The sequence below is a fragment of the Rhinatrema bivittatum genome, chromosome 19 (genome assembly GCF_901001135.1).
Source record: "Rhinatrema bivittatum chromosome 19, aRhiBiv1.1, whole genome shotgun sequence".
Classification (NCBI taxonomy): Eukaryota; Metazoa; Chordata; class Amphibia; order Gymnophiona; family Rhinatrematidae; genus Rhinatrema; species Rhinatrema bivittatum.
Window position 1 is genome coordinate 10,886,253 of NC_042633.1, and position 13,504 is coordinate 10,899,756.

At 43.5% G+C, this 13,504-nt stretch overlaps 1 pseudogene; it reads right to left on the minus strand.

Annotated features, from left to right (window-relative positions):
- Positions 1 to 13,504, minus strand: part of LOC115081140 — a 49,525-nt pseudogene that overhangs the window by 15,942 nt on the left and 20,079 nt on the right.

Below are 13,504 nucleotides of genomic sequence, written 5' to 3' on the forward strand. Positions count from 1 at the left end.
ATCACAACACCCCCAGTATCAGGAATAGGGCACTGTGTGCAGGAAGATCACAACACCCCTGGTATTAGGGATAGGGCACTGTGTGCAGGAAGATCACAACACTCCTGGTATTAATAGGGATAGGGCACTGTGTGCAGGAAGATCACAATACCCCTGGTATCAGGGTAAGGGCACAAGTTCTAGTCACATTGACTGATCACATTACTTGTTTTGTCAAGCTACCAACTGTTTCCATTTCCCATCCCCCATATACTGTCAGTAGGAAACTTGGTAACATGAATAAATAAGAGGGCAGCCAATAGGAATACATATTCATTCCTAAACTGACCTTAACTGACCTGAAAAGTGTCAAATTGTATCATTTTCAGTTAGTGCGCACTAACTCCCAGTTAGTGCGCACTAACTCCCGTTAGTGCGCACTAACTCGAGTTAGTGCGCACTAATCGGAAAAAACGATTTTTAACGATTTTTTAACTAAAAAATCGTGCCTAAGACGATTTTCTTGCCCTGCCACACGATTTCTATCGTTAAGACGATATGGAAAACGATTCACATCCCTATAAAATACTATATTTGCACGCACATGAGTGGCAGATCTTAAAATCTGCACATGCATAAACAGGCAGCACGAAATGGGGGAAGAATTTTTGATTAATTAAGAATCAAATTGGGAGGGAACATCCCTCCCTCCCTACCTAACCTTCCTCCCTCTTCCCCTCTCCTCCCTGACCCCTAACCCTATCTACTTACTTTTTTTGTTTCATTACTTACTGCTCCTCTGGTGCAGAAGTATTCGGTACACGCAGGCCGTCTGCCGGCGGGTGCTTCCCCAAGGCATCATAGAATGGCGCTGTGCTGGCCTGGCCCCTGACCTGCCCCTCCCCACCCAACCTCCACCCCTAGCCCACCCCTTTGAAGAGGCCTGGCACGTATGCACATACTGGGCTTTACACGCATAGCCGGGCCCGTTTTAAAATGTGTGCGGTGCGTGCAAGGCCAGGCCATGCGCGTAATACCCACTTTTTACAGTGCGGGCCATTAAAAATCGAAAGAAAGAGCTGGACAGAGATCTGGTTGAAGACATTCATAAGATAGGTAAGAAGGGAGAAGTGGTGATCATTGGAGACTTTAATATGCCAGATGTAGACTGGAAAATCCCATCTGCAGAATCTAAAAATAGTAGAGCGATAATGGATGCCATGCAAGTAACTTTGTTCAAACAAATGGTAATGGAACCCATGAGAGAAGGAACTATACTCGACTTAGTGCTCACTAATGGAGATAATGTCTCTGAATTCCAGGTGGGCGCCCACCTCAGCACCAGTGATCATCAAACGGTACGGTTTAATATCACTAAAAGAATATGAAAAAGAAGCACAAAGACCTGAGTTTTATAGTTCAAAAACACGGACTTTGAGGAAATGGGGAAGTACCTAGAGGAAGAACTAAAAAGATGGGAGAACGAGAGAGATATGGATCAGCAGATGGGCAGCCAACAAGTATACCCCCCCCCCCTACTCAAACAGGTCATTAAAAACCAGGATTACAGTGGGCTCTGGTAGAATTAGACCTGTGACGAGGAGACACACACAGTATCAAGTGCAACAAGAACAAAAAGCCTTCCCTATATTAATAACTGAAGAAGTTCTAGAGAAAAACATTGAAGTGTTACCAGAAAAGAGAAAAAAAACCCCAATGCATGCAGAATTTCAAGATCCATAACCAAAGGATAAAGCAAATTGAGATGGATGACTCTGTCATCAGTGGCAAAACTGCAAAAGGAAAGAGTGAAGTGAATAACAAATCTCAACTAAAGTCTCATAAGGAGTCCAGGAAAATCAATAACCTTAAAGAGGGAACCTGGAAAGCTATGACCACAAATGCTCATAGTTTGGGAAATAAAATCCCAGATCTGCAGGCCCTAATGACGGAGGCAAAATTGGACATTGTTGCTATCACAGAGAACATGGTTCACAGAATCTCATGATTGGGATACAGCAATACCAGGCTATAACTTGTTAAGGAAGGACAGAGTGGATAGAAAAGGGGGAGGTGTGGCTCTTTATGTCAGAAACAATATCCAAGCATCTGAGCTGCAAGGAAGTTGGGGCAAGGAAGAAACACTATGGGTCAACCTAAAAAAAGATGATGGAGCGTCCATTTATATTGGAGTGGTTTACAGGCCTCCAAACCAAAAGGAAGAGCTGGACAGAAACCTGGTTGAAGACATCCTTAAGATAGGAAAGAAGGGAGAAGTGGTGATCGTTGGTGACTTTAATATGCCAGATGTAGACTGGAAAATCCCATCTGCAGAATCATAAATAGTAGAGAGATAGTGGATGCCATGCAAGTAACTTTGTTCAAACAAATGGTAATTGAACCCACTAGAGAAGGAACTATACTCGACTTAGTGCTCACTAATGGTGATAATGTCTCAGATGTCCAGGTGGGCGCCCACCTCAGCACCAGTGATCATCAAACGGTATGGTTTAATATCACTAAAAGAATATGGAAAAGAAGCACAAAGACCCGAGTTTTACAGTTCAAAAACACGGACTTTGAAGAAATGGGGAAGTACCTAGAGGAAGAACTAAAAGGCTGGGAGAACGAGAGAGATGTGGATCAGCAGTGGACCAATCTAAAAGGAGCAATCACCAAGGCAACTACTCTATATGTTAGAAATGTAAAGAAAAGCAAAAGAAAATTGAAACCTATCTGGTTCTCAAAGGAGGTGGCTGACAAAATTAAAGCTAAAAAAACAGCATTCAAGACATATAAAAGTTCCCAAAGGGAGGAGCACAAAGAAGAATATTTGATTCAACTGAGGGAGACAAAGAAATTAATCAAGTCAGCAAAAAGTCAAGCGGAAGAGAGGATTGCCAAAAAGATAAAAAATGGTGACAAAACATTTTTCAGATACATCAGCGAAAAGAGAAAAGTCCAAAGTGGTATGGTGAAATTAAAAGGTGGAAATGATCAATGTGTGGAGAGAGACGAAGAAATGGCAGAAATATTAAACAAATACTTCAGCTCTGTGTTTACTAAAGAAGACCCTGAAGAAGGACCATCTCTACACAACAAGAAACTGGAGGGAAGTGGTATAGAAGAAAATCCTTTTACAGTAGAAAATGTATGGGAAGAGCTAAAGAATCTGAAAGTGGACAAAGCCATGGGGCCTGATGGGATTCATCCAAGGATACTGAGGGAGCTCAGAGATGTGCTGGCGGGTCCGCTGTGTGACCTGTTCAATAGATCCCTAGAAACGGGAGTGGTGCCGAGTGATTGGAGAAGAGCGGTGGTGGTCCCGCTTCACAAGAGTGGGAACAGAGAGGAGGCTGGTAACTACTAGGGATGCGAATCGTTTTTTAATGATTTAAAATATCGTCCGATAATTTTAAAATCGTCATTAATCGGTAAGGGACTCGATACAATAGGAATTCCCTCGATTTATCATGAAAAATCATTAAATCGAGTACAGGAATTATTTGAGGGCGGGAAAACCGGCACACCAAAACAAGCCCAAAACCCACCCCGACCCTTTAAAACCAATCCTTTACCCTCCCCCACGCTCCCGAACCCCCCAAAATGTTAAATTACCTGATGTTCCAGTGGGGGGGGGGGGGGGTGGGGTCCCGGCGCGATCTCCCGCTCTCGGGCCATCGGCGCCATTTTGGCTACCACTGATAAAAATGGCACCGATGGCCCGATAAAAAAAAAACCCACCCCGACCCTTTACAAATTACCCCTTTGCTTCTCCCACCCTCCCAACCCCCCCCAAAAAGCTTTTACATGTATCTGGTGGTCTAGCGGGGGGTCCGGGAGCCATCCCTTCAATCATACCCTCGGTGATATGATTCAGACTTTCAGATACTTGAAAAACTTTAATGATCCTAAGACTATGACAAACCTTTTCCGGTAGAAAAAAATCAGCAGAACCAGAGGTCACGAGCTGAAGCTCCAGGGAGGAAGACTAAGAACCAATGTCAGGAAGTATTTCTTCACAGAAAGGGTGGTGGATGCCTGGAATGCCCTTCCGGAGGAAGTGGTGAAGTCTAAAACTGTTAAGGACTTCAAAGGGGCGTGGGATAAACACTGTGGATCCATCAAGTCTAGAGGACGTGAATAAAGAGGAGGCAGCAAAACACTGCACGGAGCGGCAGTAGCCACAAAGGCATTCACGGAGCGGGATGCCAGTGGTTGGTGTTCCACCTTCATGGAGCGGAATGATGGAGGGCTGCCATCTCCAAAAAAAACCCAAAAAACAAAAAAAAAAACTGGGGTGGGTAAGAGTATGGGGCAGGGGTGTGGCCTGCTTATTGCAGCAGTTGCTACCCCTAATTGAGCTGGATGTTCACTTGGATGCAGATCGGCGCTGCTCTCTACATTGGTGGTGGGGTGGAGGGGAATTAGGGCTGGAGGGTACTGGAAGCCAATAGTAACAGGTGGGAGAGAGTAAAAGAGAAAAAAAATAAAAAAATAAAAAAAGGATAAAGTGCGTAGCTTGCTGGGCAGACTGGATGGGCCGTTCGGTCTTTTTCTGTCGTCATTTCTATGTATCTATGACCCAAATCATTTTTGAATTCCACTTAAGAATCCTCACAACTTTCATCCACTTTGATAATCAAAAAGAAATGTTTTATATATAGTTTCTTTAATCGCTATGAATTATAATATATTGTTTAATGATTTATAATTGTTTACATCTCCTTGGGCAATCAAGTATGGATCTGCAAAGTGATTAATACATTTTAATAAATAATAAATAATTATTCATTTATGTATACAAGTAGCTTGTGATTTAAGACAAGTCAAGGCTGTCTAGGCTGTGAAGTCTATAGCACACATTCTTCTGCAGTTAAATGCCCTTTTAAAAATTTACTTCATAATGCCTGCAATTGAATTTTAGTGAACTCTACAGGTCATGCATACTTATAATCACATATCACAAGCAAAAATTGGCCCATACCTGCCAAGGCTCAAAGTGTTTGATGTCCCCACATGTCCCATTGAAGAAAGGTCCTTTTCCAGGTTCACAGGTATACATGGCATGTAGGGCATGGGCCACCATGTACACAGCATTATAGTTGTTATAAGTGGACCCACGGATTGTCTTATCAAAGAAATTATTATCAATAGCCTTCAAGTCTTCCTTCCCTGTGCAGAGTTTCCTTTCTCTGCTTAGTTCTTGAAGAGTGGCCTGGTCCATGTTGGGGTCAGCCCACCTGCAGCCAAATGCTTCTTCCCAAAATTGCCCAACAAAGATGTCTTCTGTAGCTCTTAAAGGATGAAGACTATAGATGTACTCTTTGAACATTGGAATCTTGCTTGTAGGAACAGTGATTCCAATTGTTCCTTTCAGAATTTTAAAGAAATCCTTTTCATTAAATAATGGAAATGGACCCCAGCCATCTGAAGCAATCCAGACTTTCCCAGATATGTCACTCTTTGCAATTGCTAGCATCACCGGATAGAGATTATCGGCAGAGGAAAAGACCACAATGACCCTAGCTGTCATCTTCTTCACCACCTCCACAATACGCCGTGTCTTCTCTTGAGAGTAAAACAGGGGGATGATTTCATAGAAGGCAACACAGACCCCAGCCTTGACCAGCTCTTCTTTTAGCATCTGACTCCCAATCAGTCCATAGTCATTGTTCTCAGCGAGGATTCCAACCCATGTCCAACCAAAGAAGGTGATCAACCTGGCGATGACCAGAGACTGCAAATCATCACTTGGAAACAGTGCGGAGGAAAGAGGGAAATTTACTTTTATCACTAAGAGTAGCTACAGTTGAGGCATAGCTGATCTAGAAGAATTTGACCAACAGCATTAATTAGTTTTTCTTACCCTCGATCAGAATTTATAAGATTGATAACATAAATTATTTTTTACTTTTCTTAAAGGTTATCTCAGGACACATTAAATATTTTCTTGCCTTAACCATGCCTTTTAGAACACAGGTGATCAATCTCTTCAAGTACATCCATCCATTCTCATTCTTAACAATAAGTAATAGCAACCATAATGACTTCCCATACAACCACATTTTTAGTCTGTTTTTTTAAGGGTAGCAAGCAATGCATTGATATTCTCTTTACAACTTGCCAGAGCAGCAGGATATTCCATAATTTGTTATAACTGATCCATACCTGTGCCTGTTTATAGACTCCCAGTAGCTGAGCTATGGGTATGGACATCCGAGACTGGTTATCTCCAATCACTGCAGCTAATGGAGATGACCCCCTGCATGCATAATTCGGAATGGGGTCTTTGTTTCCGGTGAGTTGCCACATTGTACCTTGCAAGGATCTGGATGGGGCATTGCAGGAGTCGTATATCCAGAGCCCCAAGGTGATGTTGGGCAGTAGGTAGCTGCTTTTGTTAATTTCATTCAAGGCAAATGCCATGGCATTCACATGATAGTAAAAACCTAAATGTAGTCTAAAAAATATCAGAAAATATCCATGTAAGGTAAGCTTATGCACAGCAAGGAGTGTATTTTTAAAAGGGGTTAAATGGGTAAAAGTAGCAAATATAAAAGCAATTTAGTGTGTGAAACCTTTTGAAAATTCAGTGCTATGGAGTGTATTTTTAAAGGAGTTACAAGCATAAAAGTATCAATTTGCAACAGTTTTTTACGTGCGTAAATCCTTTTGAAAATGATCTTCATAGGTTACATTTTCAATACGTCATTCCAATGGCAATGCACAAACCCAGCTGATTTACAAACACAAGATATTCACATGCAATGAATTTAAATATCAGCTTATTCTGTGGATAAAACTATGCACATTCACTTAAATGATTAGAAAATTCAGTGCATGCATACAGCTTTGGAACATGCTGCTAAAACTCACCCTGAGTGTCTATTTTCTATAAATGTAAATACATTATGCAACTAAGAGCATATTTTATGGAGGTTATTGATGATTTAAGTTTGATACCTCTATCTTTAACCATGTAAAAGAAGCCAATGTCTTTTAAAACTTTCCCCATGTTGTACGTAGAAAAAAGTATGATGGATGATAAGTATCATAAGGTCCATCCAATCGCACTTCTTGATGCAATGCCCCAGTTGATCTCTGGTTTCCCCTTGTTTATTTACAGTGAGGGATACTTTGGGCTTATCCCAGGATTTCATGAAATGTTTTTACCTCAAGCATCGTAACTGGAAGGCAATTCTATGCAAATGGTGTCCTCACACAAAATGAGAAATGCAATCCTGTCTAAAATTTAAGATCCCGAGGGTCATTAATGGGTCATTGGCAGAGCAAACAAATATTAACCAAATACATCTAAGGAATTGAAATTTGTGTAACAGATTTAATGGAAAATGAGGCAGATAGCAATCCAGCAGCTGGATGGCAGCGCCTTTGATTCTCAGAGCATGGTCACCAGAAAGAATATCATCACCTTGTTGTGGCAAGAATTTATCCTTTAGCTAGGATCTACTCTCTTTGAGGATGTGCCTCTATGGGTGATTGTACATGTAGGAAACATATATATAGAAATGACGGCAGAAGACCTAATGGCCCATCCAGTCTGCCCAGCAAGTTTTTGCACTCTTTTTTTTTCTCATACTTATCTGTTACTCTTGGCCCTTAATAAACTTTTGGTTCTATTTCCCTTCCCCCCCCCACCATTAATGTAGAGAGCAGTGTTGGAACTGCATCTAAGTGAAATATCTAGCTTAATTAGTTAGGGGTAGTAACTCCCGCAATAAGCAAGCTACGCTCATGCTTATTTGTTTACCCAGACTATGTAATTCAGTCCTTGTTGGTTGTTGTCTGTATATAGATCCACTTTTCTTCATTACCCCCTGTCATTGAGGCAGAGAGCTATGCTGGATTTGCATTGAAAGTGAAGTATCAGTCTTAGTAGGTTTGGGGTAGTAACCACTGTAACAAGCAAGCTACTTCCCACTTTATTTGTGAATGGAAATCCTTTTTTCCACATTACCTCTTGCTGTTGAAGCTTAGAGCAATGTTAGAGTTGCATTAACTGTGTGTATGTTTATTGAATAAGGGTATTATCTCTAGGTAGTAGCCGTCATTCCCGCGAGCCACCCACTCTTCATTCACATCCTCTAGACTTTATGGATCCACAGTGTTTATCCCACGTCCCTTTGAAGTCCTTCACAGTTTTGGTCTTCACCACTTGCTCCGGAAGGGCATTCCAGGCATCCACCACCCTCTCCATGAAGAAATACTTCCTGACATTGGTTCTGAATCTTCCTCCCTGGAGTTTTAAATTGTGACCCCTGGTTCTGCTGGAAGGATTGGGACTGCCATTATTATTGCAGAATTGATCATTAGGAATGTATATAAATGGGTGGTGTGTAGACATGAAGATCAATTGGTAACTTACCTGCCTGGTGTTAAGGTAGCAAAACTCAAGTGTCAACAAGAAAGGATTTTAAGGAGTGATGGGTAGGAGCCAGCTGTCATAAAATGGGTGGCTATCAAACATATTGGAAGGTGCAGATAAGAAGATCTGAAAGCTAAATTAATACTTTAAGGTATGGTATTAAAATCCAGAACCTCCAGGGAAATATTCAGAGATGTTCCAATTACCCACAAGGACCCCAGAGGCAGGCTGAGCTACAACTCTCAAAGTGTGGATGAGTCAATGGTGCAAGGAATAGAGTTTTAAATTTGTTATTCCTGGATTTCTGAATCCTCTCTGAGACTGACAGTTTGAGAGTTATTTTTAGGTATTAACAACTCATCTATCATGTGAGTCAAATTCTTTTTTAATGCAGACAGATGAAGGCATTACAGTGGTTAAAAAGAATAATAATCATTGTGTATTATTGTGACTAAACTACAAGTTGTTAAATTTGTATTTAATTTACATAAGAACATAAGAATTGCCATACTGAGTCGGAGCTAAGGTCCACTAAGCCCAGTATTACTTTAATTTATTAACTTGTTAATCACTATTACTGTGTAAATTAAAGTGTTTTACCATAATGCATAAAAAATGCCTGCCTGATTGCACCGCCGCCGTCGGCCTGCCGTGTCCCGCCCACCAGCCAGGACAGCCAACCAGCAGCTGCCCCAACCGGCCTTTAAATCGCACCACTCTCCGGCGCCGGCCATCTTCGAACTCCAGAAGGCGTGTGAAGCCAGGCCTGCGCTTTCGGCGCCCAGGACCCGCCGGGGTAAGGCCTCAGTAGCACCCTTACCCGCAGTCTCCCAGGCGCTGACCGCGAGGAACTTCTCCACCCGCCGGCCCGAACTCCGCCCGCCGGCCTACCTAATCGCACCGCCGCTGCAGGCCTGCCGCGTCCCACCCACCAGCCAGGACAGCCAACCAGCAGCCACCCCAGCCAGCCTTTAAATCGCACCACTCTCCGGCGCCGGCCATCTTCGAACTCCGGAAGGCGTGTGAAGCCAGGCCTGCGCTTACGGCGCCCAGGACCCGCCGGGGTAAGGCCTCAGTAGAACCCTTACCCACAGCCTTCCAGGCGCCGACCACGAGGAACTTCTCCGCCGCCGGCCTGCCTGATCGCACCGCCGCCATCGGCCTGCCGCGTCCCACCCACTAGCCAGGACAGCCAACCAGCAGCCGCCCCAGCCAGCCTTTAAATCGCACCACTCTCCGGTGCCGCGTGCCAGGCGCCGCACGCATGAAGGAGCGCGACAAGGAGCCCGCCTCCTTGTGCGCCCCTTCGTGCAGCCCCTGAGGAAAGCCTGCACACTTCTATCTCGCCTGACTCAGTTAATTCTTCGGGGAATTAAATTAAATCACCCCATCCAAATTTTACCCTGCAACTTCTCCATAAGACTGATCCCGACATCCACGTACTACATCCCAACCACTCTGCTCAATTTAGCACAACTCAATAGCACACAGCTCAATTTAGGCCAAAGGAGAGATCACGAACTCCCCCGACCCTAAACACCACCATAGAACAAGACACCCACTTGCAACATCACTCCTCGAATCTCTTCTAGCAACTGCCAATAATTAGAAGGGTCTCTATCTACCCCATCAACATGTACCCACTCCCCATACCCACAATTCCTTACACTCCCAAACTCAAAACCAGCAAACCCAGGTTACTAGGTTTACGTCACCAAAGACTGCTCCCAATCATGACATCCCCAATCACCCAAACCCTCGGGCTCACTCTTTTCACCCTAACCCTATTCAACGCCCAATCTATCACAAAAAAAATTCATCTTCTCAATGACCACCTGATTGACAACAACCCTGACCTCTGCGCCATTACTGAAACGTGGTTGAAACCCTCAGACTCAGTCTTATTAAACCACCTCCCCAACCAAATCTATGATATCCACTCAATCCCCAGAATCAAAAAAAGGGGAGGAGGCCTACTACTAGCCGCAAAAAAGGGACTTGGACTCTCCCATCAACTATCCACCAGAATCAGTAACCTAGAAACAGCCCTTTTCAACTCGGACCATCTCCAAATTGCTCTGGTCTACGCACACCCAGGAACCTTAGACTCCGATCCATCCCCACTAATCGAATTGACAGCTAAACATCTCAAGAGGGACAAACCAGCAATCCTACTAGGAGATTTTTTTTTTTTTTTTAATTCTTTATTTTTCAAGTTTTCACACATACATTACACAAAATATTTAACTTGTATACAGAAATAATACTGAGTATAAGAAACTCACTTAAGAATATTAAAAACACTTCCATCACATCCTTCAGTATATTCAGTATTGATTAAAAAGAAACCTTTAAGTGAACCCACTTATTATTAGAGAGCGAATAAACGTAACATATAATCCAATTATAAATATAGGAAAAAGTAAGACAATCTTCTATTTATTTATTTATTTACCTGAGTATCATTTTCCAACAAAACTCTAAGATGGTCAGGATTAGTAAACTGATAGTTATGTCCCTTATACTTTTATAGCACATGTACACGGATATTTTAGCATGAAATGTCCCCCGGCTTCTAATACTTCTTTCCTATAAGCTAAAACTTTTTTCCTTCGAACTTGCGTGTTTTTAACAAAATCTGGATATATCCAGATTTTCTGTCCATAAAAAGTTTTTTCCCTATTTCTAAAGAAAAATTTTAAGATATTCTCTTTGTCTGAGACTAATGCAAATGTTATAATCATTGTACCACGATTTTCAATCTTTAACTCCTCCTGAGAGGTCATCAAAAAATCTGTGAGATTCATAGATTTCTCCTTATTTTCATTTTGCGGGTTAACTTCCTGTTCTTTCCCTTGCTGGTCTAATTCCTTCCCTCTAGTTTTTACTGAGCTCTTCAAAAAGAAGGCTCTTGCAATAATAGGCATTCCTTGTTCAGGGATTTTTAATACCTCTCTAACATATGTTTTAAACAACTCTGCTGGGCTTATTTTGTCCAGCTTCGGGAAGTTTATAACCCTTAGATTTAAAGCTCTAGTATAATTTTCCAAATATTCAATCTTTCTCTGAAGTTCTATATCTGATTTTATTTGTAGATGTTGAATTTTCTCTACCTGTACCACCCGTTTATCTATATCACAAATTTGTTTTTGTTGCGTATCTAGTATCTCAGAATTCTTTTTTACTACAACATTAGTCTCTTGGACTACATCTGCGAGTTTCATAATTGAAGAATCCAATTTTGCAATATAGTTCCATAACGTTTCCATTGTTACAGTTCCGGGTTTCATCTCTATGCACATTATTTTCTTTTCTATAATCTGTTCTTGTTTCTTATCGTTCTTAGGTGTACTCTCTTGTTCCGGTATAAATATATTAACATCACTATTATTCAGTTCTGGCAATATCTGTGACGTTTGTATACTTTCCTGGCCAGTTTGATTCCGTTGGGACATTTCTGGAGCTAATAGGGAACTAGTCCCATTCCTTCCAGGTGGAGGTGGCGTCTCAGGTGCACCTGGACTTAACGAGATGTTCTCGGCCATTAGAGGAGATTCTCGCCCCAAATCTTCCCCTACTGCGGCCCCCTCAACAGGGGTTGATTGAAGATTGTTTAACCACTCTGGCATAAATCTTTGGCTCGATTCTATTGGTGTTCCAGGAGTAGGCTTAAGTTTTGCCTTCCTCTTGGTATGGGGCATTTTATCTTCTCAACAATTACAATCTCCCTAAGATCTATGTAGGTGGTGCTTACTTAAAATAGTGGTTCACTTGGGAGGCAAGGAGATTAAAACCTGCCTACCTGATGTCGATAATCTTCTTCGAAACTTTAATAAATTCCCAGCAATCCGGCGATTCCGGTCGAAGCCGGTCAAAGCCGCGCGCGCCTTTGGCGCGCGGCTTCGGCTGCGCGGATTCACCTGCGCGCCGACGGCTACTTCGCGCCGTGAGAAAAGTCCTTAAATCCTCCACGACCGGCTCCTCCGAATGACGTGTCTGCTGTTAATTGGCTGCTATCAATGCCGTCGGGGCTGGGCTCAGCAACCCCCGGAAGACCAAGGCACACAGCAGAAATCAATTTGGTAGCAAGAAAAGTCCCGGGTAAGTGAGGTAGTAACCTTGGTAGGCTGTCCCTCTCCTTGCCTCGGTGAAAACGCTATCGGAGAGCCCTTAAATCCTCCACGACCGGCTCCTCCGAATGACGTGTCTGCTGTTAATTGGCTGCTATCAATGCCGTCGGGGCTGGGCTCAGCAACCCCCGGAAGACCAAGGCACACAGCAGAAATCAATTTGGTAGCAAGAAAAGTCCCGGGTAAGTGAGGTAGTAACCTTGGTAGGCTGTCCCTCTCCTTGCCTTGGTGAAAACGCTATCGGAGAGCCCTTAAATCCTCCACGACCGGCTCCTCCGAATGACGTGTCTGCTGTTAATTGGCTGCTATCAATGCCGTCGGGGCTGGGCTCAGCAACCCCCGGAAGACCAAGGCACACAGCAGAAATCAATTTGGTAGCAAGAAAAGTCCCGGGTAAGTGAGGTAGTAACCTTGGTAGGCTGTCCCTCTCCTTGCCTCGGTGAAAACGCTATCGGAGAGCCCTTAAATCCTCCACGACCGGCTCCTCCGAATGACGTGTCTGCTGTTAATTGGCTGCTATCAATGCCGTCGGGGCTGGGCTCAGCAACCCCCGGAAGACCAAGGCACACAGCAGAAATCAATTTGGTAGCAAGAAAAGTCCCGGGTAAGTGAGGTAGTAACCTTGGTAGGCTGTCCCTCTCCTTGCCTTGGTGAAAACGCTATCGGAGAGCCCTTAAATCCTCCACGACCGGCTCCTCCGAATGACGTGTCTGCTGTTAATTGGCTGCTATCAATGCCGTCGGGGCTGGGCTCAGCAACCCCCGGAAGACCAAGGCACACAGCAGAAATCAATTTGGTAGCAAGAAAAGTCCCGGGTAAGTGAGGTAGTAACCTTGGTAGGCTGTCCCTCTCCTTGCCTCGGTGAAAACGCTATCGGAGAGCCCTTAAATCCTCCACGACCGGCTCCTCCGAATGACGTGTCTGCTGTTAATTGGCTGCTATCAATGCCGTCGGGGCTGGGCTCAGCAACCCCCGGAAGACCAAGGCACACAGCAGAAATCAATTT